This window comes from Heterodontus francisci, unplaced genomic scaffold, assembly GCF_036365525.1.
Source record: "Heterodontus francisci isolate sHetFra1 unplaced genomic scaffold, sHetFra1.hap1 HAP1_SCAFFOLD_319, whole genome shotgun sequence".
Lineage (NCBI taxonomy): Eukaryota > Metazoa > Chordata > Chondrichthyes > Heterodontiformes > Heterodontidae > Heterodontus > Heterodontus francisci.
The window spans coordinates 331,907-359,543 of record NW_027142010.1 but is presented as its reverse complement, the minus strand read 5'-3'; positions in this window follow the sequence as shown (position 1 = coordinate 359,543).

Below are 27,637 nucleotides of genomic sequence, written 5' to 3'. Positions count from 1 at the left end.
ACGTACAGGTAACTCTGCAAGGTCCGAAGAGGGATAGTTGCAACCTGGGTACAGATGCACACCAGAGCCTGAGCGCCCTCCTCAATCGGGAAACTCATGACCATGGCAGAGACCCAGAGTTTCCCCTTGCCCCGAAAAATACAACGAATTTCTTTTGGAATTTGGTGGAAATTGCTGAGTTGAAAGTGGCCATTTGGTACCACAACATTGAGGTGAATGATGTATGACAAGTGTTCGGCTCCAGTAACAAATCAGAGCAGACCTGTCCAGTGCTCTACATAAGTGCTGACTTTTTCTTCCAGCTCCTACCAGTTTCCTGGTCCGACTTTCTCAGCGGGGTTCAGGTGGACTCCCAGATAGATGAGGTGCATGGTGCTCCGGAAAAAAAGCGCTAATTCTTCCGGCAGAGAGTTCACCCGCCACTGACCCAACAGGAGTCTGGAACATTCCTGTCGACCCTGCAATGTCCTCCTTGCTAACATCTGGGAGCTTGTGCCAAAGTTGGGATAGCTGTTCAAAAGACAATCAAGAAACAGTCTGACATAGTCATACTCTCGGAATCATGTCTTGCAGACAATGTGCCAGACACCACCATCACCATCCCTGAGGATGCCCCATCTCACTGGCAGGACAGACCGGCCGGACGTGGCGGCACAACGGTGTACAGTCGGGAGGTATTTGCCCTGGGAGTCCTCAACATTATCTCCAGGCGCCATGAGTTTTCATAGCATCAGGTCAAACATGGGCAAGGAAACCTTCTGCTGATTATGACCCACCACCCCCCACCCCCCCCCTCCCATCCCCCTACCCAACCTCGGCTGAAACATCAGCGTTTTTTTCATGTTGAACACCACTTGGAAGAAGCACTGAGGATGGCAATGTCGCAGAATGTACTCTGGGAGACTTCCACGTCCAACACCAGGAGTGGCTCGGTAGCACCACTACTGACCGAGCTGGCCGAGTCCAAAAGATCAGAAATGCTCGACTAGCTCTGCGGCAGGTGCTATGGGGACCACAAGAGGGAGAAATCTAGTTGACTTCGTCCTCACCAATGTAATTGTAGCAGAGACATCTGTCAATGACAGTATTGGTGGGAGTGACACCGCACAGTCCTTGTGGAGACAAAGTCACGTCTTCACGTTGAGGATACTCTCCATCGTGTTGAGCGGCACTACCACTGTGCTAAATGGGATAGATATAAAAAGATCTAAAAACGCAAAGCTGAGCACCCAACAGGCTCTGGGACCATCAGCAGCCACAGAATTGTACTCAAATGCAATCTGCAACCTCATGGCCTGGCACATCTCCCGCTCTACCATTACCGTCAAGCTGGGGGATCGCACTGGTTTAATGAAGAGTGCAGGAGGGCATGCCAGGAGTAGCACCAGGGATACCTCAAAATGAGGTGTCAACCTGGTAGGCTAGACCAGGTAAAGGTAGCAGATATCCTTCCTTAGAGGGCAATGGTGAACGCGATGGGTTTTTACGACAATCAATGATAGTTTCATGGCACTGTTACTGAGACTACCTTTCAATTCCTGATTCTTAAAATATTAATTCATAGATCTTAGTAATGATTTTTAAAATCCAGGAGCTGCCCTGGTGGGTTTTCAACTCTTGTCCTGAAGGCATTGGCCTGGGCCTCTGGATTACTCATTCAGTAACTAGTCTCAGTGTCATTGGCCTGATATTGTAACTATAAGCTCCTAACACACCCTTCCTGCCATTCCCTGGCTTCTAAAGTGTCTCAGGGTCTCCTGGCACTTCCTATCTATCTGCTACTCTCTTGCTATCACTGTCTCTCTGTTAGAACCGTGGCGGGAGAAATGCACTGTCAATTCAGTCCCGTTACTCCACACATCATAGTGTATTGTTAAGGTTTTCCCACCTAATCGGAATACAGCCAAATTAAACACTTTAGTACCCCACAGAATAAAAATAGATGAAACCATTTATTTATTAAACTATTTATTAATAACCTAAATCTTAATACTATTGAGACACGTCTCTATCAAAAAACCTTATAACTTCTTATTTATTCTAACTCTCCCATTCACACATATACATTCAAAAAAGTAACGGTAAACCAGTTTTAAAAATGGTGTGAAGAAAGCTGTTTCTTAAGAATAAATAAATAACAGGGTTATAAATCTTTGTGAGTTACGTTCGTGGTTGATGAGGTATCCAAATTAGAACACTCAGATACCACTCGAAGTCTCCACGCGGATTTGATGAACAGTCTTTATTTGATAGACATTCAAAGCACTTCGGCTGCAGCAGGCGTCACATAGTTCCTTCAATTTAGAGTATAACAACCGGTCTATTATTTGGATTTTAAAATTGGTAGATTTCAGTCGAAACTTTCCTGTGAATTCCAGACAACACAATCTGTCAAGAGAGAGTCAACCCTGAAACAAAGACTCTGAGATTGCAAGTAAAGAAATTGAATTATTTGTTACCTCCAGCAATACAAATGTTCTCGTCAAAAAGGTGTTACTTTTCTTCCCAGGCAACGAACACAGCCTGTTGCTCAAAGTAGAATTTCTGCTGAGAAAATTCTCTTCCTTCAAGACAAGCCTGCTTTGCTTGCCTCAGTCTCTCTAGTTCAAACCTGGTGAAGCTTTTTTGTTTTACACACAGACAAATGTTGCACACAACACGTCTGCTGCTGTCCCCCAGCGAACAGGTGTAGCTGTGCCACACGGTGCCTCTTAGTTTTTAAAGGCACACTGTTTTTAAACAGAGTCTTAAAGGCACATTCTCAGCATCTCCATCTGCTGGTGTCCCTGTCTCAAGTCTCTTACTACCCACTCTCACCATTTTTAAATGCTGGTGTCCATGTCTCATTGCAGTTACTGTACCCTCACGCACCTCCATCTGCTGGTGTCCCTGTCTTACTTCAGTTCCAGCCCCCCTCTCAACATCTCATCTATTGGTGTTCCTTTCTCACTGTCATAATACCCCCTCTCACCATCTCCATCTGCTGGTGTCCCTGTCTCACTGCAGTAACTGCCACCTTTCACTATATCCATCTGCTGGTGTCCCTGTCTGACTGCAGTAACTGCCACCTTTCACTATATCCATCTGCTGGTGTCCCTGTCTCAATGCAGTAACTGCCACCTTGCACTATATCCATCTGCTGATGTCCCTGTCTGACTGCAGTAACTGCCACCTTTCACTATATCCATCTGCTGGTGTCCCTGTTTCATTGCAGTTACTCCCTCCTTTCCCAATTCTGCATCTTCTGTTGTCCCTGTCTCACTGCACTCTGTTCCTCCCCTACACGCAATCTCCCTTTGCTGCTGTCCCTCTCTCTCTGCAGTTACTCCCCCTCTCACCATCTCCACCTGCTGGTGGCCCCGTCCTACTGCACACCTATACTCCGCCTCTCACTATTTCCATTTGCTGCTGTCCCTGTCTCAGTGCCGTTACTGCCCTCCTCTCACCATCTCAATCCACAGTGTCCCTGACTCACTGAACTCGGCTACTACCCCCTCTCACCATCTCCATCAGCTTATGTCCCTGTCTCATTGCACTCAGGTCCAACCCACTCTCACCATCTCCATCTGCTGGTATCAGTGTCTCACTGCAATCAATTGCTGTCACCTCTCTTCATCTCCCTTTGCAGGTGTCGACTTCTCATTTCAGTAACTCCTCTCTCTTACCATCTCCATCTCCTGGTGTTACTGCCTCACTGCACTCAGTTCCTCCCCTACACGCAATCTCCCTTTGCTGCTGTCCCTCTCTCTCTGCAGTTACTCCCCCTCTCACCATCTCCTCCTGCTGGTGGCCCCGTCCTACTGCACACCTATACTCCGCCTCTCACTATTTCCATTTGCTGCTGTCCCTGTCTCAGTGCCGTTACTGCCCTCCTCTCACCATCTCAATCCGCAGTGTCCCTGACTCACTGAACTCGGCTACTAACCCCTCTCACCATCTCCATCAGCTTATGTCCCTGTCTCATTGCACTCAGGTCCAACCCACTCTCACCATCTCCATCTGCTGGTATCAGTGTCTCACTGCAATCAATTGCTGTCACCTCTCTTCATCTCCCTTTGCAGGTGTCGACTTCTCATTGCAGTAACTCCTCTCTCTAACCATCTCCATCTCCTGGTGTTCCTGCCTCACTGCACTCAGGTACCGCCCCCTTTCACCATATTCACCTGCAGGTATCAATGTCTCACTGCGCTCAGTTGCTGTCCTCCCTCTCCATCTCTATCTGCTGGTGCCCCTGTCTAACTGCACTCAATTTCTCCCACCTCTCGTCACCTCCAGTTGCTGGTGTGCCTGTCTCACTGCCGTTACTGCCCCCTCACCATCTCCATCCGCTGGTATCCCTGTCTCACTGCAGTTACTGCCCCCTCACCATCTCATCTGCTCGTGTCCCTGTCTCACTGCAGTTACTGCCCCCTCACCATCTCCATATACTACTGTCCATTTCTCACTGCAGTTACTGCCCCTCTCACCATCTCGATGTTCTGGTATCCCTGTCTCATTGCACTCAGTAGCTCCCCACTCACACTATCTACATCTGCTGCTCTCCATTTCTCACTGCAGTTATTCGCCTTCTCATCATATCCGTTTGCTGCTATCACAGCATCACTGCAGTTACACTTCCCTTTCAGCAACTCCATTTGCTGCTGTCTCTGTCTCATGGCACTCAGTTGCTGAAGACTCTCATCAACTCTTGCATTATCACCACCCATTCTTTAAATCATTGACATCAAGTTTCCCTTATCCCCGTGTCCTTGTACATCCTTGCCCTCACCTTTACTGTAAATACCATCCAGATATATCACTGACCTCACTTTTCCTTTACATAGCCATTCAGCTATATCACTGACCTCATTTTTACAGTGAATACTAATCCAGTTACATCACTGACCTCACTTTTACAATGAATAGTCATCCAGATTATATAGCAATCACACTTCAACTGTAAATACCAATCCAGATATATCACTGACCTCACTTCAACTGTAAATACCCATCCAGATATATCTATGACCTCATTTTCACAGTAAATATCGATCCAGATATTTTCCTGAAATACATTGTACTGTAACTACCGATCCAGCTACTTTCTGGCCTCACCTTTACTCTTACTCCCCATTGACGTAAATGATGGACCCTTATTATAATGCTATTACTTAGACAGGTACAACACTGACATCATTTCTTCCGTTGCTGGTCATCCAGATATATGATGGATCCCTATTTTACTGTTATTTCTCATCCATGTACATCACTGCCCTCACTTGTACATTCACTAACCAACCAAGAAGGGCACTGGTACAGTGTTGCACGACGTCGCTGCTTCAGAAAAAATACTCTCTCTTTCAGTGTACCTTAATTCTTTCATTCTTTCACCGGATGTTTGCGTCACTAACTAGGCCTGCAGTAATTGCCCATATCTAATTTCCCTTGAGAAGGTGATGGGGAGCCACCTTCCTGAACCACTGCAGTCCTTGTGGTTTAGGTACACCCACAGTGTTGTTCGGATGGGAGTTCCAGAATTTTAACCAAGCGGCAGTGAAGGCAATATATTTCCAAGTCAGGATGGTGTGTGCTTTGGAGTGGAACATGTTCCCACCACCATCAGCTCGCTGATCAGAGGCAGTGGTGCATAACAAAGAGGGAGGTCAAATGTTCAGTAAATTTATCCGTGCTGCCCATTACTTTCATTAAATACTGAGCACAGAGCATGTTTTAGATTATTGGAAAATTCGTGGGAAGGGACCATGATGTTAAGAAATAGAAGTGACTGATTTCCCCATAAGATGGAATCGGACCAGTTATTTGCATCAGTGCCCATGTGTGTGTCCTGAGCATAGTCCTGAGAATTGGATAGAAGGTCTATCCACTAGAATGAAAGGATTACATCAGATCATGGAAATAATTCCAAATCTGTAAAAAAAAGTTCCCACTTCGCATTGTTCTTGTCAAATTGTGCGATTGCTTTCAACTGTTAATGACAATAGTCATTCAAATGATCAAATTCAATTGTTAGTGTGGGGTTTAATTTACATCTGTGCATCGCCTGGTTTAAAATGTACATAAAATACCTAGATTATAAAGGGTTAATGATGCTGTTCAGTGACTGGAATTAATGTTACTCAGTTGGAAAATCCATCTCTGCTTCTTATTAGTTAAGGACAACAAATGTACGCGATTCCCCATGAATGTTTCTTAGGTCACAGAATATAATTGAATAGATTCCCCAAACTTACACTCAGATCAATTAAACATATTCAATCCCAATCACTTGTCACTGATTGTTAAATGTTAGAGACATCACAGAGCAGTAAATCGAAAACAAAACATATTCTGCCCAAACACTCCAACGGCAGCCGTGGAAATGTTGCACAGATAGGGTGGAGACAGTCTGTAGCTGCTATGGGAATGTTTAATGAAACAGTCTTAGTTGGGAGGTTGTTCTGTACCTAATCTGTTAAGCATCTTCTACCCTCAGGTTTAATGGGATAGTACAGAGGACGCTTTAATCTCTATCTAATCGAACAGCTAAAGAACACAAAATCCAAATTAAGTACTATGGAAGGCCTCAAGTGATCCGGTGGACACCGCATGTTCCTTCTCCAGGGCCACCTGGTTGCAAACAGAATCTCTGAAGCGGGGCAGGCAATCAGGTCAGACAAAGCCAACCGCACCACCTCTCCCCATGGCCTGCTGCAAGAAACTGAGTTGCCATCTTGCTCACGACCAGGAGCAGACACACGGGCAGACTCTTCCTCCTGCAAGTGCCCCTCCGCCCTGCGTGCCCAAAGGTGACGGCTGTTGGGTTGAAGTGGGGATAGATAATGAGGAACGGCCCCATTAATATTCAAGTTGGGGCTGCAACCTCACACACTCCATATAAACATGATGCATGGACTCGTCCAGGCGGCCTGGGAGCCCATGTAACTCTGGAAAAAAACTATTGCACGGGACTTCATTCTGCAACAATTTCTTGATTTGAAGGGAGAGGACTGCTGAATCGAGACACCTCCACTGCATATTTCCCTGGATACCAGATGGCAGCGAAGACTAGCATGGTACGTCCGGGTTCCAGACGAGGGTGAGGAAGCAGTAAATTTACAAGAGCAGCCGGTTCAGGAAACCCCTCTGTGCAGTGTGGTATGGCACAGAGGGCATTTCCAAGAGGCAGTTCAGGCTTTGCAGAACCAGCTACAGATGAGAGTTTTTGTGCCTGGGTCGAATGAGCAGATCCATCCGAGCCGGGGTCAGCTCAGCAAGGAGAGAACCACCTCTTGCAGCCCCCTCGACACACTCAATGAGGGGCATCCCGAAGGCTCGGCTACTCTTCCACCTGTCGTTCCATCCCGAAATGCGTCTTCACAGACAGCCAGAGTCCTTTTCTCTGCCAGCGGGAAGCATCCTGACTGGAACCGACCATGTTCCAGATTCGGAATAGATCCCGGTCAAAGAAAGGCAACTCCCTGCAGAGGTGTGTCTAACATTCACAGCTGGAATCTGAATGTCATCTTGAAGGCAGTTCCCCTGGCAGAATATATACTTCGCCTGATGTGCTGTTATGAAGGAGTCCAAATATGTTGTTCGGTCAGTTTTACATAAGACTGAAAGATAAGAAATAGAAGTCTGCTCTGCAAAACAACAAGGTCACAGCTGATTCCCTGAGAATCTAAAAATCTCTCGAACTCAGTCTTGAATGTACTCAACGACTGAACATCCACAGCTCTATGTGGTAGGGGATTCCAAAGATTCAGAGCCCTCTGAGTGAAGAAAATTATCTTCCTCTCAGTATGAAATAGCTGACCTCTTGTCTTGAGACAGTGCCTTCAATGTTCAACTCCACAAAATATGGGCGCATGTGCTCAATATCTACACACTGGATAATCTTCTGCTCCCAGGAATCTATCTCGTGAACCTTCTTTGCACCCCCTTGAAGGGAAGTATATCCTTCTGTAAGTCCGGAGACCAAAGCTGCACACACTACTCCTGGTGTGGCCTTACCAAAGCCCTGTACAATTTCACTATTTAAAAGTCCATGGTGCACGCTTGTTAATGTCTCCAGCTATTTGTTGCATCCTCCTCTGTATTACCTCACTCTCAATTTGTCTGTAAATTATGAATTTTGCTTATGCTTCCCAATTCGCTGTAAATTCTGTAATGGGTGAATAAGAGTTGTCCAAATACAAATGCTTGCGAATATCAGTGACAATCTTCCGCCAATATGAGAAAGTAAGCTAAAAGTCCATTCTGCTTCTTTTTCCCTAACTCCATTTGCTCTGAGATTACTCATGAGCCTGCTGTGTGGTGCCTTCTCAAAGGCCTTCAGAATGCCAATGTATTTTACATATACTATTTTGTATTCGTTACTATTATTTCTGATACTTATTCAAATAATTCTGTAAGGTTGATCAAGGATGCACATCCTTTTGGAATATGCGCTGGTTTCTCTTCATTATATTATGTGTTTGTTTTAGATGTTTATCTATTACATCTTTGAATAAGGATTCCATCATTTTTTTCCTACCATTGACGTTATGCAAACAGGTCAATTGCTCCTTGAACTTGTTCTATCTTCTGTTTTAAGTTCGAGACTCACATTAGCTGTCCATCCGTCCTCTGGCAATATTCCCTATTCTGATGATTATTAATGAACAGATAATCGTGCCTCTACGATCTCTCTCCTATCTTTTCAGTATGTGGATGCAATCCGTTCGAACCAGAAAGTTTAACTTATTTTTGATTACTTGAGCAAATATCTCCCACTTTCAACTTTAAATGTCTTGAAGGTTGTTTTTTTGTTGTTGAATGTATTCACTATTATTTCACAATGTAGTTCCTCCCTCAGAGATTTTTCTTTTTCCATCTTTCGAACTCAGAATCCTTATCCACGGGTTCATTTTGCCCCGACGGTCCCACAAAAACACACAAGACGTCCTTCCTTCTGAGCTTGCAAATGCTCCAAAATTTCATTAAAACTTTTGACCATGTCAGACTGCTCCTCTCTGCTTCACATTCCAGTAAACCCGAGCTGTCCTTAAACTCAGAGTGGATGGGATCTTGCCTGACAGACGCCATGTGGCCATTTCAAGCCTGTCTTTTTTCCACCATCCCCTGCTGATACACTCCGAGAGCTCCATTTGGAATTGGTTTGCTTTGTTTCGTTCACTCACGATCCCTGCTGGAGCAAGTCGCTTCCTCAGCGGCTCTCATTTGGCAATGTAAATCCTCCCAGGATCCTGATCCTGACCCTATGCAAGGACCCTGTTGTCAATTGTACGTCTGTGTATTTCGGGTATAAAGAAATTGGAACACTCCACAGTCACATGCTGTCGCTGCGGGAACATGTCTGGACCCTAGAGATGAGCCTATGTGCAGGATAAATGGATCAATCTATGTTCCAATCCTACTCAGGTTGTTTTTTTTTGGTACTTTAATGACTGTGCTAGTAAGGTTTCCTTCCATTGGCTTGAACTGGAAACTTTCATAAACCTTGCTGCTAATTTCCAACTCTCCCTTGTCTTCGCATGGTCCGTCTCTGAGACTTCCCTTCTGTTCATCGACTTCTCCACCTCCATTTCAGGAGATTGGCTATCCGCTAATAGCCACTATATCTCACCGACTCCCACAACTACCTTGACTATACTTCCTCCCATCCGACTTAATGGAAAGACTCTGTTCCATTTTCCCAGTTTCCCCACCTTCGTTCCATCGTTTATGATGACGCTACCTTCCACACCAGCGTTTATAAAATGCCTTCATTATTCCTCAGCTGAGGATTCCCCTCCACTGTGGTCAACATGGCCCTCGACCATCTCCATCCCATTTCCCATGTTACTGCCTTCACCACTTGCCCTTCGTGCCTGGACCACGATAAAATTCCCTTGCCTCGGCCTTCCTTCCTACCAGTTTCCATATTCAAAGAACCATCCTCCAAATTTCAGCCACATTAGGCTATGTCTATTTGCCACCGTGTATTCTTATTCATTCCCGTCCGCCTGCTCATTATGCAACCCTGGTCAACTCTTCAACGTGCCTCCAACATCGGCTCCCTCTCCTGGAGCAGCTTTACATACAAGCACAGGAGATGCAACACCTGAACATTCAAATCGTTGTTTCCCACTATCCAAGGACAAGCATTCCTTCCAGCTGGAACAGGGATTTTCTCCTACTTCTTACAAGCTAGTATTTGTAGTCACTGCACACAATGATGTTCCCTGACATTGAGAGAGCAGCGAATGGAGATTGTGCGATTGCTTTGTTGGACTCCTCCGATCTGTCTGCAAATATAACCTTGAGCTTCCAGACTCTTGTCACGTTAATTGTACATCCACTCTCAATCTGACCTCTCTAGCTTCGACCTCTTCTTCGTATCCAGGGAAGCTCAATGAGAACAGTACTATATTTTTCAATTAGGTATTTCATTGCCTGTGGAGCTCAACACGAGATTAAAACTTCAGATTGTAACCATTGCTGCTATTTTCTCGGACGACTGTGCTGGTAATGGACAACAGCTTCACCAGAGACACTGGGACTGGAGGCAGTGTGGATGGTACTTTTCGTGGGGATCACTGATTGGTGCACAGCTGGAAGGCTGGTCCACACCCCTTGGGTATACGACCATTGTCTCTCACCTTTCCATTCGAATGGAACCTTCTCCTCTTTGCCAGATTTTCAATACATCCCTCCCCCTCTGTTATTCTTCTTTAACCATTTACACCTCCTCCGGACCCAGTCTCTTGTTCTTTAATTATATCACCCTCCTTGCACGATCTTCCGTTTTATCATTGGATCATTCCTGCCCTCCATTCGATTACGGACCTTCCCCTTTGCTCTTTCCATCCTTATACCGCACTTTTCACTGGCGTTACCATTCCTTTAACGCTGTTAGTCCGTAATACATTCAAGTTCTGATGAAAATCCATCAGCCTGAAACGTTAACTCTGTTTCTGTCTCCACAGATGCTGCCTGACCTTCTGAGTGTTTACAGCATTCTCCTATTTCTATTAGATTTAAATAACTTTCATTATTTTATTTTCAATACAGTAATTAGGCCTGGGTATTACAGAGCTGAGTGGCATAGGTTGGCTCCGGAGTTTCAGAGTTTAAACTCCACAGAATGTCTGTTTTCATCTTGATGTGTACCCACCCTGAAGTCAGACAGACAATACTTATCTTGACTTGGCTTCCAGTCGGACAGGGAGGACTGTGGTGCAGGACTCAGGCACAGGACGGTCCAAACACGTGCATAATGGGCCAGTATTGCTGGGCAGAAGTGAAGGGGCCAGGCTCAATAACAGTGCATCCCCGTAGTCGAATATTACATTGAGGGTGAATTGGAGTAAAAGTATCAGATAAGGGGCAGCATAATTGCCCTCAACAAAGGATTAATGGTTTCAAACTGGTCAATTCTCTTTTTTTAATTGGGAAAGGTCAGTATTTTCATCCTGACCCGTTTCCAAGTTTATTTGTTGAATTCATTTCTGTATTTGCCGCTGAGGTGCAACGAGACCCGCCCTGGCCGCCATTGTTAGCGAGTCGGATCTGGAAGGAGACAGGAGTGAAGCAAAAGATTTTTTTTTCCTCCAATAGCATCAGCCAGAGCTTGCGGCCATCTAGGGGCGGCAATCAGATTGCTTTCCTCTTTTAAAATAGACAGAAAATAAATATATTAACTTTATTTCTGGCAGTTTCAACATTAGGTTCCCTCATTCAAGCGTCCCAGTCTTCACCTGAGAAAACTGGCAGAGAGTATCGACAGGCTATTCTTCATAGAAGGCCGGATAACCTGTGCAGATCCTGGAACTCCCGCATGAGCAGACACTATAGGTGCTCCTTCGTGAGACGGGCCAGCAACTAGTGCAAGAGTGAAGCCCCGACTGCACCTTCTCAGGGGATAATTAAGTAGGGACAATTTATGCCGGCCTTCCCAGCTACACCCACATCACTTGAAAAAAAACTATGCAGTGAACCAACGTCGCAAATAGACGACATGTTTTTATTCAGGTTCTACCACATACCCTGATGAGTGGGACAGCGCAGGGGGTGGGGGAGGTGTGGGTGCGGAGTGCAGGTTGGGGATTTTCCTACAGTATGTATTCAGGGTCTGTGAGTATATACATGTCAGTTATGAACGGGTTAATTTGTGGTCCTGATCTCACGTGCCACTGACTGTGAGCTGTGAGTGACTAGGTGAATAATACTCGTCTCCTCACCTGGCTCAGCTCATCTGCTGCTGAAAAGCCCATCTATCCCTTTGTTATCTCTCCACACGTGACAAGGCCAACTCTGTCCCAACTGGGCTCCCATTTTTCACCCTCTGAAAACATTATCACACCCATTGCTCAGCTGCCTCATGCCCTAACTCAAAGCAGGTCCCGCTCACCCATCTCACACATGTCCATTGACTGACATTCATTTCTGGTACGACAACATCTGAATTTGAAAATACCCATCCTCGCCTTCAAATCCATCCATGTCCTCGCCCCGCTCCTGATCGCTAACACCTCCTCCAGACACTAAAACCTTCCTTATCTCTGTAACCTCCTCCAGTCCCTACAAGGCTGAAATCTCCCAGTATTTCTCCAGTTCTGGTCTCTTGCTCATCAACAATCCCTACTTTCCTGTGATTTCCGTCATTTCCCCCTTGGCTGCCTGGATCTAACATTTTTACTCTCCCTCCTTTCTCTCTCTCTCTCTTGCATCTATCTTTCTTTCTGTATTTCTGTCTTCATCACTATTCTTTATTTTGATCGATTTATTTCTTTACCTCTTTTTGAAGGCTGTGTTTACTGACACACATTACAATTAGTACATTCAGTATCTAACAGTGGGAGGAATGACTTTTACTCCCGCTGTATTCTCACCCTGTTCTTGTGCTAACAAACATTCAATTCACACGCAGTTCGCATTGATGACCGCAAACAGTAACAGAGAAACAGAGCGTGTCTTGCCACTGAGAGATGCATAAGGTGCATCAGTTTAGGACAAATGGTGTCCCCAAAGATATCTCCAGCCACAGGAGCCTTTTTTCCCAGTCAATTAGTTCATTGCTGATCAGTGTTTCAGCTGCATCTACCCGCATTCCTTCTTTACGCCTTAGTACGTCATTGATCTTTACAAACCCGTTGTGATTCTTTACATTTTTCATTTTTAACACATTTAAGAAACTTCTCAGAATGAAATGTGTGTGTTGACAGTACCATACAAGAAGTTTCCTGAACCCTCCTTGACAAACTGTGTATTTCTATATTTCTATGCATCTGCCTCCTAACTTTTGTGGAGTTGCCATGGTGTTCATACATGCATTCCTTGTCCACAACCTTTCCTCCTCTACCACTTTCTACCTCTTTGAGCATGTTATCTGATCACACCCCGCTCACCTTGCCTCTCGTCCCAACTGCGGCATCTCAAAACTTCCCATTCTTTCCAGTATAATAGATACTGACACTGTTAAAAAAAAAGATTTAGAAACAACAGGTAAAATTTGCTTCAGCTATAATGAGAGGGGGCTATCATTGTCATATGAAAGATAAAGTGACAGCGTTCGGGATTGGATAACATTAGATAAACAAGAGGTACTTAGCAGAAGGTAGACTAGTCATCTATTCTGGATAGGATGTATCCTAAATTGCTGAGGGATGTAAGGGTGGAAATTGTGGAGACTCTGACTACAATCTTTTAATCCTCCTATGATACGTGAGTGATGCCAAACGAATTGACTGTTGCAAATGTTGCACCCCTGTTCAACCATAGAAGAGAATGCACAAATAGCAATTATATGCCAGTTTGCATAAACATTTTCGTGGGTAAATTTCTAAAGACAATAATATGGAGCAGAGTGACATTTCACTTGGAAAACCCTGGTTTATAAATGATATCCAACGGGTATATGTTCAAGGCAAGTCGTGCCTGACAAAACTAATTGAGTTCTACAATGGACAAACGTTCAATGAAATCTATGTAGTTTATTCTGTACATATCGACGTCCAGGAAGACATTTCATAAAGTATCAAATATAAGACTCTTTAGCAAAGTTTAAACGCGTGGAATTAAAGTAAACGGCAACATGACAAAAATAACTAAATAACAGAAAACAGAAAACAGTTCAACCAAAGGTTTTTTATTCAGAGTGAAACGTGTTCTGAGGTGAGAAGTTAATCCACTGACTTCCCACAATCTGTCCACTATCTACATGAAAAAGGTTGTGATTGGAATGAAATACTCTCCACTTGCTGGATAAGTGGAGCTTCAACCACATTCAAGAAGCTTGTCACCATCCAAGACAAAGCAGGATGAAGATTAGTACAGCACTGCCTGCAATCTGCCCGCCCAATCCACACACCATCCTGACTTGGAAGTCTGTAGCTTTTCACTCACTGTCACAGGCTACATACGCCACAGGGGAAGGAATTGTAAAAAACACGACTCATCACCACCTTCTCACGGGAAATTGTTTTCAAAAAAATGCTGTTCATGCCAAGGACCCTCACAACTGTGCCAGAATAAAGAATTTTAAGAAGTGATGGCGGCAGAGGTTGGTATTGGGACCAATGCTCATTTTGATACATATGAATGACGTGGACTTGATCACAAGGGATCCAGGTTCAAAGTTTGTTGATTGAAATTAATTTGGGAATATGACACTCAACGGACAATATAGTAACCGAGATCAAAAGGACAGAATAGGCATTATATGCACAGGTGGCAGATGATAATTAACGTTGAACAGCGTACAGAGGTGGCCACAATATGAGGCGTTTCTGTACATTATATATGAAGTAACCATTGGTGGGACATGGTTTACAAATGACATAAATGTAAAGGAATGGACAAAAAAACATCCAGCGGGGAAATAAGGAGTTTCTTTTCTGACACAGAGAGCAGTTATGACCTGCAATGCATTGCATGAAAACAGATGTCACTGTAACGTACAGAGGAAATAGGATATATACTTGAAATGAAAGAGACATTGGCATCATGGTAATGTTACTGAACTGATAATCCAGAGGGAATATAAAAGCAAAATACTGCGGATGCTGGAAATCTGAAATAAAAACAAGCAATGCTGTAAATTCTCAGCGGGTCTGGCAGCATCTGTGCAGAGAGAAGCAGAGTTAATGTCAGGAACCATTCTTCAGATCTCATATATTATTATAGTAATCCAGAGGCTCAGGCTATTGCCCTGGAGACACGGGTTCAAATTCCATCACGGCAGCTGATAGAATTTAAATTCAATAAATGAAAATATGTAATTAAATTCAGTAACGATTATCATGAGACAATCATTGGTTGTTGGAAAACCCATCTGGTTCGCTAATGTCGTTTAGGGACAGAAATCTGCCGTTCTTACCTGGTCTGGCCGACATATGACTCCAAACCTATAGCAAAGTGGTTGAGCCTTAAAATAATGCCCTTTGAAATGGCCTGCCAAGACATTCATGTCAAGGGAAATTAAGGGTGATAACAAATATTGTTCTTGCCAAAGATGCCCACATCCTATGAAAGAATAGAAAATGCAGAACTGTGACGAGATATTCGAGGGGTGGTCTAATTTGATAATTCCTTCAAAGAGATAGGAAAAAAACGATAGGACAAATGGCTGGAAGACTGCATGAGTCTATGAAATGTAAAGTGGTGCCCTAGGAAGGAATAATCATGTGCAACCATATAAACTAAAGTGTATAATTATGGACTAGTTTCAGGAGCTAGTTTCATAGTTCTAATACACAATGCTGAGAAGCTGGCACAACCAGATGAAGGTCTTAAAACAGCATAGAGATCTGGATTTATAAGGGAGGATTTGATTATATTGAAGCAAGCTAAGGTTAGTTCACAGATGGCGGGATGTGCTCAATTCTGGCCATCATACTTTAAAGAGGATATTAAGATATTGTCGAAAATGCAGACAGATTTTGAACAAAGGTAATAGAGTTGAACGCCTGCTGTTAGGTGAAGGAAAGTAACTAGAGAGGATGGAATTGTCTCATCAGAGAACATTAAAAGATGTGCTCATAATTATGAGCGAATTTGAAAGAGCCACGAAGAAACGGACACAGATGAAGATGTTGTACAGAGAACCAGAGGAGGAGACTTGAAGAACATTTTTCACACAGAGAGTAGTTGTAATCTGGAAGGCATTGCCTGAAAGCGTGGTGGGAACAAATTCAACAGGAACTTTCAAAGGGGACTTTTTTATATACATAAATAAATACACGGTCAATTTGTTACAACCGAGTGTCAGTAATTGGATAGCTCTTTCAAAGATGTGGCACAGATACGATGGGAGAAATGGGCTCTTTCGGTGCCGTTATATTTGATAATAAATTGCGCGTAGAGAAGTCTGATTAGTGCTCAAATCGGTTAAATAAGACTTCAAACCAAGGCCTTCTCTAGTGAAGCAAGTAAATCAGATGAAAATATTCAAAGAACAGCAGGGGCGTTCTCCATAGTGCCCTGTCCTAAGTTAGCCCTCAAACAACATAAGTGATTATCCTGTCAATATCCAGGAATCCCAACCAGAGTAACACCCCTCTTCTCTCAGGAGAGAAATAAAAGTCAACACTAGGAGTAAATAAATTGTTTATTTTATTTCAGCATAATCCAGTCTTCGAAGTGAAGCTACACAGTCGAATAATCAATATAAACAATTCACACTTCAGCTAGTTTGTCAGTTCAGTGGGGAAATATTTAACTTTCTGCTTTGTAAACTGACAACACAAATGTTTTTTTTTGAACATAAAATGTAACCACATGACTTTGTTAAATCCAGCGCTCAGATGGAGAGATTCTGACAGATCACTGTTCCCATGATCAGTGAGAATTTTGACCTTCGCAGATGTGAATATTGAAATATTGTTCGAATGTTCTATTGAGGCAGTCAGCACGAGTGAATTTTGAGAAATTCCTTCTGATAGGAGAGTTTCTGCTCACACATCAGTCAATCACTCATATTAATAATTATTAATACTTATTTTCAAGTTGCTTCCAGTTGAATTATTCAGGACCATAACGGAATTACCTGAGCCAGCCTTCTAGCTGGGAATAAACATGTGTGAACTGTAGAAATAATGGATTTTCTGATGTCATTACCAAATGATTCTCCATCTAGCCAAGCACCCAGGCTGATGGTGAAATTAGTTTGGGGAACTATGTCTGTTCCTGTGACAAGTACTGATCCAATTCCAGTCAGATACTTTTCCCCATTCAACAGCTATTATTAGTTCTTAAGAAAACTGATCAATGCTTTTTTTTAAAATGTGCTTTGTTCAAGTATTATAAAATAATTCCATAGTTCAAAATGAAAAGAAATCAAAGTCGGCACCAGACACTGGTTAATCGACCATCGATTCAACAGAGAGCAGGGACTGGCATCGCAGGCTTAACATTATTAACAACTTGCGTTGTATCTGATCAGTATTTCTTTTCTTAATTTTATTAATAATAAATTATGTTGTTATTAAAGGATTATGTGGTTCTAAATGATAAAGTGGTGCACTGGTTAACACTGCAGCCTCTCAGCTCCAGCGACCTGGATTCGATTCCACGTACTGCCTGTGCAGAGTTTGCAAGTTCTCCCTGCGACTGCATGGATTTTCGCCGAGTGCACTGGTTTTGTCCCGCAGCCAAAGGCTTTCAGGTTGATAGGTAAATTGGCCATTATAAATTGCCCCTAGTATAGGTAGGGGAATTGAGGGAAGGTGGAGATGTGGTATGAATATGGAATTAAAGTAACATTAGTATAAATGGGTGGTTGATGGTTGGCACAGACTCAGAGGACCGAAGGGCCTGTTTCAGTGCTCTTTCTCTAAATAAATAAAAAATGGGATTAGAAGGGAGACAGACTCAAGATGTGTCTCCAAAATAAAAAATAAGAAAAAAACTGACACGAGAAGGTTTCCAGCATCAGCAGCACGTTCACTTTTCTTAGAAAACTTGTATTTACTGTTGATCAGATGTGCAGAGCTAAGAATTTAACCAGTGGAGGTGGAGAAATTGTGGCTTTTGTTTCTCTTGATGTCCTACAGGAGGCACCCAGACTCACCTACTGCCCTCTCTCTTCAAAATGCTCCAAAATCCAACACTTGAATTTTGTCTCACTGAGCTTTGGCTTATGTTACACCCGTACCCAGGGACAGTACATTTCTCGTTATCTAGCTGTCATTTACCCTTTATCATTTGCCCCACTGGTCTTTGGCTTTTGTGACAAAATCCCCACCACCGCCAGTGTATTTCGTGGCATCCAGCTGTTTGTCACCTCTTGCCAATCGCCCCGCTGCAGTTTCCCCTGTGTGGCCCCCTACTCCTGCCCACACATCCCAAACCCGCCAGTGGTATTTCGGCTCATCCAGCTTGTATGTGACCTCTTTCCCATTCTGGATAAATACTAAATTCACGCAGTGGAAACAGTGGGACCCGCATCTTGGTTGCTCTCAGATGTTTTTTTTTTCATTTATCAATTGAATAATTATTGCAAATGGATATTTCACTGTACTATTAAGCTGTTCGCTGTACTTGGACTGAGTTGCCCCATAAATAAATGTGTCTGTGCAGCAACTTAAATTCAACAAGATCCATGCGACTTCCAGGAATATATATTCAGAACCTTTGTAATCCCTGGGTTCTTTCCCTGCCATGATATAAAATAGGAATTGTATGACATATATTGACCAGAGAAGTATGAAGCTCCCTGATGCAGTGAAGAGTAAAGTGGCAAACCTCCTTCTGCTCTCCAGCTCTGGGTCACTGCACATCTACCCTTTGTTCTGACCCTTCAGTCCCTCACGTCACTAAAATGTGTCTGATACGCAGTGTGGTGAGGGAAAAAATCAAAGAAAATGAGAACAATGGGGTTAAAACTATGTGAAACTGTTCACATCCCACTCATCCGAGTTCAGTGCGATAGCTTTGACTTGGATAACACAACCACACTATATTGTCAATTAGCTTAGCAAGTTTATATACAAAGTAGTAAGGGATATTTTCTAAACAGAGAAGAATGCAAGTTGTTAGTAGCACCACACTGTCGTTTTCTTGGCGTTTTTTGGTGTAATATTTTGATTTCAGCTGCTGGCAACAAATGGCCACAAATCGATCAAAGGTGAAAGTGACAGTGAACCAGATGGTGAACAGATGGAGGAAGTTGTCGAGCGAGGGAGCCGTGGTTTACTAAAGAAGTTGAATCGCTTGTCAAGAGGAAGAAGAAGTCTTATGTTAGGATGAGACGTGAAGGCTCAGTTAGGGCGCTTGAGAGCTACAAGCTAGCCAGGAAGGATCTAAAGGGAGAGCTAAGAAGAGCAAGGCCAGGACAAGAGAAGTCATTGGCGGATAGGATCAGGGAAAACCCTAAGGTTTTCTATAGGAATATCAGGAATAAAAGAATGACTAGAGTTAGATTAGGGCCAATCAAGGATAGTAGTGGGAAGTTGTGTGTGGAATCAGAGGAGATAGGGGAAGTGTTAAATGAATATTTTGCGTCAGTATTTACAGTAGAGAAAGAAAATGTTGTCGAGGAGAATACTGAGATTCAGGCTACTAGGCTAGATGGGATTGAGGTTCACAAGGAGGAGGCGTTATCAATTTTGGAAAGTGTGAAAATAGATAAGTCACCTGGGCCAGATGGGATTTACCCTAGGATTCTCTGGGAAGCGAGGGAGGTGATTGCAGAGCCTTTGTCCTTGATCTTTATGCCGGAAGACTGGAGGATAGCAAATGTTGTCCCCTTGTTCAAGAAGGGGAGTAGAGACAGCCCTGGTAATTATAGACCTGTGAGCCTTACTTCGGTTGTGGGTAAACTGTTGGAAAAGGTTATAAGAGATAGGATTTATAATCATCTTGAAAAGAATAACTTCATTAGCGATAGTCAGCACGGTTTTGTGACGTTCCTCACAAACCTTATTGAGTTTTTCGGGAAGGTGACCAAACAGGAGGATGAGGGTAAAGCAGTGGATGTGGTGTATATGGATTTCAGTAAGGCGTTTGATAAGGTTCCCCACGGTAGGCTATTGCAGAAAATATGGAAGTATGGGGTTGAAGGTGATTTAGAGCTTTGGATCAGAAATTGGCGAGCTGAAAGAAGACAGAGGTTGGTGGTTGATGGCAAATGTTCATCCTGGAGTTTAGTTACTAGTGGTGTACCGCAACGATCTGTTTTGGGACCTCTGCTGTTTGTCATTTTTATAAATGACCTGGAAGAGGGTGTAGAAGGGTGCGTTAGTAAATTTTCGGATGACACTAAGGTCGGTGGAGTTGTGGATAGTGCCGAAGGATGTTGTAGGGTACAGAGGGACATAGATAGGCTCCAGAGCTGGGCTGAGAGATGGCAAATGGAGTTTAATGCAGAAAAGTGCGAGGTGATTCACTTTGGAGGGGTTAACAGGAATGCAGAGTACTGGGCTAATGGGAAGATTCTTGTTAGTAGTTTAGTTTAGTATTAGTTTACAGATACAGCACTGAAACAGGCCCTTCGGCCCATCGAGTCTGCGCCGACCATCAGCCACCCACTTACACTAACCCTACTCCTATAACGAACTCCACATTCCTACCACACCCCACCTGTCCCTGTATTTTCCTACCACCTACCGAGACTAGGGGCAATTTATAATAGCCAATTAACATATCAACCTGCAAGTCTTTGGCATGTGGGAGGAAACCGGAGCACCCGGTGGAAACCCACGCAGACACAGGGAGAACTTGCAAACTCCACACAGGCAGTACCCAGAATTGATCCCGGGTCACTGGAGCTGTGCGGCTGCGGGGCTAACCACTGCGCCACTGTGCTGTCCCGAGTGTAGATGAACAGAGAGATCTTGGTGTCCAGGTGCACAAATCCCTGAAGGTTGCTACCCAGGTTAATAGGGCTGTTAAGAAGGCATATGGTGTGTTAGCCTTTATTAGTAGGGAGAACGAGTTTCGGAGCCACGAGGTCATGCTGCAGCTGCACAAAACTCTGGTGAGACCGCACCTGGAGTATTGCGTGCAGTTCTGGTCACCGCATTATAGGAATGATGTGGAAGCTATGGAAATGGTGCTGAGGAGATTTACTCGGATGTTGCCTGGTATGGAGGGAAGGTCTTCCGAGGAAAGACTGAGCAACTTGAGGTTGTTTCCGTTGGAGAGAAGGAGGAGGAGAGGTGACTTAATAGAGACATATAAGATAATCAGAGGGTTAGATAGGGTGGATAGTGAGAGTCTTTTTCCTCGGATAGTGATGGCAAACACGAGGGGACATAGCTTTAAGTTGAGGGGTGATAGATATAGGACAGATGTCAGGGGTAGTTTCTTCACTCAGAGAGTAGTAGGCCCGTGGAACGCCCTGCCAGCAGCAGTGGTAGACTCGCCAACTGTAAGGGCATTTAAGTGGTCATTGGATAGACATATGGATGAAAATGGAATAGTGTAGGTCAGATGGCTTCACAGGTCGGCGCAACATCGAGGGCCGAAGGGCCTGTACTGCGCTGTAATGTTCTAAAAAGTCTGAGGCTGTGCATGTCAGGTCAGCAATAACACTGCACACAGGGACAATTTCCAGGAAAGATCCTGGAAAGTAATAATAACTGCTCTTGAATATTAATCGGGTATTCCTTTTCCTAGTTTGTCCTCCCCAAATGCATCAACTCATAATTTGCCCAGTTGAATTCCCTGGTGACCATACCATCAATATCTTCTTGTAGCCTCCAGCTATCCTCCTCGTAATCTACCATACAGACAATGTTGTGTTGTTTGCAAACTTCTTAATCATGCCTCTTACATTTACGTCCAAGTCCTTAATATATACCACAAAAAGCAGGGGACCCAGTACTGAGTCCTGCAGAACAGCGCTGGAAACAGCTCTCCAGTTGCCAACGCATGAATGAAAATGTATCCTTTGTTTCCTGCCACTGAGCCAATGTTGTATCCACCTTGCGACATTCCATGGATCCCATGGGATTTTACTTTTTTAACCAGTCTTCCATGTGGGACCTCATCAAAAGACTTGCTAAAATCTATGTAGACCACATCAACTGAACTACCCTCATTTATCTTACATGGTAGTTCTTCAAGTTGGTCAGACAACGTCTTAACTGAATAAATCAGTGCTGACTACCTTTGATTAACCTGTGCCTTTCTAAGTGACAGTTTATCCAGTCTCTCAGAATAGATTCCAATAATTTGCCCAATGCTGTTGTTAGACTGACTGGTCTGTAATTATTCGATCTGTCCCTCGCTCCCTTTTTAACAGAGGTGCAGCGTTAGCAGTTCCCCCAAAAAATGTCCACTTTGGCAGGAAGAATAAAATTGTAGCTTATTATCTAAATGGTGAGAGATTGCAGAGCTCTGAGATGAAGAGGGATCTGTGTGGCATAGTACATGAATCACAAACAGGTAGTATGCAGGTACAGCAAGAAATTTGGAAAACTAATAGAATGTTAGCATTTATTGCGAGGATATTGAGTACAAAAGTAAGGAGGTCATGCTTCAGTTGTACGGGGCATTGGCTAGATCACGTCTGCAGCACTGTGTACAGTATTGGTCTCCTCATTTAAGGAAGGGTGCAAATGCATTGAAAGCAGTTCAGAGAAGGTTTGCTCGATTAGTACCTGGAATGGGCAGATTGTCTTCTGAGGGAAGACAGGACTTGCAAAACTTTCCTCCACTGGAGTTTGGAAGAGTAAGAGGCGACTTGATTGAAACATATAAAATTCAGAGGGGTCTTGACAGGGTGGATGTGGAAAGGATGTTTCCTTCTGTGGCATAATCCAGAACTAAGGGGCACTCTTTAAACATAAGGGGTCGCCATTTTAAGACACATTTGAGGATATTTCTTTTCTCAGAGACAGTCGTGAATCTTTGGAAATCTCTTCTTCAAAAAGCGGTGGAATCAGGGTCCTTGAATATTTTTAAGGCAGAGGTAGATAGCTTATTGATAAGAAAAGGGGTAAAACGTTATCGGGGCGGGGAAAGCAGAAAGTGGATCAGCAGTTCAGCCATGAACAGATTGAATGGCTGAACAGGCTCGAGGGGCCGAGTGGCCTTCTCCTGCTCCCAATTTAGCTGTTAATATGTTCCTATGTTCTTATGAGTTAAGTTAGGAAACACTTCCACATATAAAATATAGTAGAATTTTGAAACTTTTCTGCAAATGGCATTTGATGCTGTATCAATTGTTAATGTTTAAATCTGAGATTGATAGTTTTTTTTTAACCAAATGTATTCAGAGATAATTTAAAGAAACTTTTCCGGTTTGGACTCCATTAGCCAATTTTCTGTCCACCTGATATTTTCCTGCAGTCTGCAACTTTCCTCAACCACACAGCATTTTTATATAAGCTGCAAAATTCTTAATCATGCCCCTATATTTAAATTTAAATCACTGATTTATATCAAAATTGGTATATATACCGGGAAAGTTGGTTTAACATAAGCACACCTCCAGTCCTCCAACACCACGCCTGCAGCCAGAGAGGATGGAAAAATGATGGTCAAAGCTTTCATTGTTTCCACGCATGATTCCCTTCATGGCCTGTGATACAACTCGGCCTTGTCTAGTAATTTATCAACTTCAAAGATGCTATCTCCCTACTATTTCCCCTCTCACTATGTTTCACACTTCACCTGATGTGTCTTCCCCCTCTTTTGTGCAACTGATGCAAATTATTTGTTAAGAACTATAAGAGATTGAGTCGGTTAGGACTATATTCGCTGGAGTTCAGAAGATTGATGGGGGAATCTCATAGAAACCTATAAAATTCGAACAGGACTTGCCAGGGTAGATGCAGGAAGGGTGTTTCCGATGGTGGGGTAGTCCAGAACCAGGGGTCATAGTGTAAGAATACGGAGTAAAGCTTTCAGGACTGAGACGAGGAGAAATTACTTCACTCAGAGAGTGGTGAGCCTGTGAAATTCACTACCACAGAAAGCAGTTGAAGCCAAATCATTGTATGTTTTCAAGAAGGAGTTAGATATAGCTCTTGGGGCGAAAGAATTCAAAGGATATGGGGTGAAAGTGGGAACAGGTTATTGAGTTTGACGATCAACCATGATCATAATGAATGGTGAAGCAGGCTCGAACGGCCGAATGGCCTACTCCGGCTCCTATTTTCTATGTTTCTATGCCCTCGTTTTCCACCTCACATACACCAGATCAAACTTCCTGTCAAGCTCCCCCCTGCCCTATCCCTGAACTTACATCTTCCAGTAGTTTCCCCCCTATTTCGTATTACTTCACAGTATAACACAAGTTCCATCCCCGAAATAAGCAGAAACCTCGGGCTAAAAAGAGTGCAGAAATTAAGGAAATTCACATCAGTGGTGAAAAAGTATTGGAGAAACATAAGGGGCTAAAATCTGACAAATCTCCAGGACCTAATGGCCTACACCCCAGGGTTCTAAAAGGGATAGCTGCAGAGATAGTGGATGTACTAACTACGATTTTCCAAAATTTCTTAGATTCGGGAATGGTCCCATCAGATTGGAAGTTGGCAAATGCTACATCGCGTTTCAAGAAAGGAGGGAGAGAGAAAACAGAGAGCTACAGGCCAGTTAGTCGAGCATCAGTCATTGGGAAAATGTTGGAGTCTATTTTGCGTAAGTCTTAACAATGCAGTTAGAAAAACACAATGTGATTAGAACAAGACAAAATGGTTTTACTAAAGGGAAATTCTGTTTCACCAATAAAGAGTTTTTTGGGGGGATGGAATTGGGAGGGCAGACAAAGGGGAGGCAGTCAGTGCAGTATAACTGGATTTCCAAAATACATCCGGTAAGGTGCCAAAGAAGGTTATTAGGCAAAGTAAGGCCTAATGGAGCTGGGGGTACCAAATTCGCATAGTTTGATGATCAGTTAACAGACAAGAAGCAACACGTGGGCGTAAGCAGAGCATTTTCAAGTTGGCAGGCAGTAAATATTGGAGTGCCACAAGGATCAGTGGCGGGGCCTCAGCAGTTTTCAATTAATATTAATGACTTAGATGAAATGATAGAGAGTAATGTATCTACGTTTGCTGATGGTACAAAGGTAGGTGGAAAAATAAGCTATGGGAAGGACACAGAATGGCTACAAAGCCATATTAAGTGACTGGGCAATAAGATGGCAGATGGAGTATAATGTAGGGAAGTGTGAGGTTATGCACTTTGGTTGTAAGAATAGATTTTTTTTTAAAGCTCTGAAACGTGTGCATGTCCATGTTCAAAGAGACTTGGGTGTGCTTGTACAAGGAACACAGAAATTTAACATACACGTGCAGAAAGCAATTGAGCAGGCATGTTGTTTTTTATTGCAAGGGATGGGGGAACAGGAATAAGGAAGTATTGCCAAAATTGTGCAGGGTAGTCATGAGGCCATTTCTGAAGCACTGTATGTGGTCTCCACATTTATGGAAGGATACATTGTAATTCGATATGGTGCAGCAAACGTTCACTTGATAGGACTGTGGGAGGAGGAGGTTGTCCGATGATGAGAAGCTGAGTAAATTGGGTCTGAATTCTCAGCAGTTTAGAAGAATGCGAGGTGATCTTATTGACACTTATAAGATTCTGAAGGGGCTGAATAGGGTAAACACTGAGAGATTATTTTCACTGGTTGGGGAATCTGAATGTCGGGACAAGGTCTCAGGATAAGGGGCCGATCATTTAGGACTTAGACGAGGAGAAATTACTTCACACAAATGGTTGTGAATCTTTGGAATTCTCTACCCAACAGTGCATTATATGCTCCATTGTTGAATACATTTAAGGCAGGGATAGACAGATGCTTAGTCTCTTAGCCCATCATGGGATATGGTGAGTGGGTGGGGAAATGGAGTTGAATTCTTCGAGTAGTCATGATCGTTTTGAATGCCAGAGCAGGCTCGATGAGCCACCTGGTCGACTCCGGCTCTTGTTTCTTGTGTTCGTCTGATCTTGTATCTCCCCTCAATCGCTTTTTGAGCTAATCGTATCCACGAGAACCACCTTCTGTTCCCTCTATCCTATTCTGACAAAATTGCTCAGCAGCAGGTGCGGCACAGCCGGGTTCAATTCTGGGTACTGCTTGTGTGGAGTTTGCAAGTTCTCCCTGTGTCTGCGTGGGTTTCCTCCAGGTGCTCCGGTTTCCTCCCACATGCCAAAGACTTGCAGGTTGATATGTTAATTGGCCCTTATAAATTGCCCCTAGTATAGGTAGGTAGGAGGGAAATATAGGGACAGGTGGGTATGTGGTAGGAATATGGAATTAGTGTAGGATTAGTATAAATGGGTGGTTGATGGTCGGCACAGACTCGGTGGGCCGAATGGCCTGTTTCAGTGCTGTATCTCTAATTCAAAAATTCAAAAAAAATCCAACCACAACTCCTGGTTTCCACGTTAGCAGATATTGTTAACAGTTCTCTCCCTTCAGGTGTTGTCTCTCTCTCCTTTAAGTCTAATGTTATCAGCCCCTCCTCAAAAGCAACTCTTGACCCCACCAGCCTTGCAAAACAGCGTCCCATCTCCAACCTCCCATTACCTTCCAAAGCCCTTGAACGTCTTGTCAACTGTAAAGCGCATGCTCATCTTTGTTGGAACTCGAGGTCTGACTCACCTTCATTCAGGTTTCCTTCTTGATCTGTCTTCAGCCTTTGACATGATTACCAACACAAAGCCTCTCCACTTTCGTCCAAATGGGTGGGAGTGCTCTCAACTAGTTTCATTCGTATTGATCTAATCATAGCCGGAGAATCCCTTCAATGGCCTCTCATGCTCCATTGCCTGTACTGTCTCCCAAAGATCAATTCTTGCCCCCTCTCCATTTCTTACTTACATGTTGCTGCTTGGTGACATCATTCAAAAGCACAACCTCAATTTCCAAATGTATGCTGATAATATCCAGCTCTCCCTCACCACCACCTCTCTCAACCCTTGCAATGTCTCTAAATTATCCGACTGCTTATTTGACATCCAGTACTGGATGAACATAAATGTCTTTCTTTTAAGCACTCGGAAGACTAAAGCTATGGTTTTCAATACCTGCTTCAAACTCCATTCCCTAGTTACTGACTATATACCCTTCCACAATAACTGTCTGAGGCAGGAACACATCGCTCACATTCTTGTTGTAATAGTTAACCCTGTAATGAGCTACCAGCTACATATTAATACCGTCACAGAAGCCAACTAGCTTACATCTGTTACATTGCCTGAATTTGCCCCTGTCTCTGCCAATCTGCTCCTGAAAAACTCATCAATGCGTTTGTTATCTCTAGAGTGGTCTGTTGCAACACTTTCCTGGCCAGTCTCTGACATTTCACTTACTGTAAATCTGAGGTCATCTAACACTCTGTATCCCATGTCTTAACTCACACCAAGCTCTGCTCAAACATCACCGCTATGTTCACTGACTTACATTGATATGCATCAAATAATGACTTGATATTAAAAATCTCATGCTTATTTTCAATCCCTCAATAACCTTGTCTGTAGCTATCTGTATGCTCTTCCCCAGCCCCACAACCCACCAAGATTTCTGCACTCCTCTAATTCATTGAATGTCAGAACAGGATTAAGGGGCTTCATGGCCTTCTCCTGTTCCTATGTCCCATCATAAATATCCTTATTTCATTGTCAGTCTCTCAGTCACCCTTTCGATCTGTGTATCTCTCTTTCTGCCCCTTTCATTCCGTCTCCTTTCTTTCTTCTCTCTCAGAACATCTGTAAA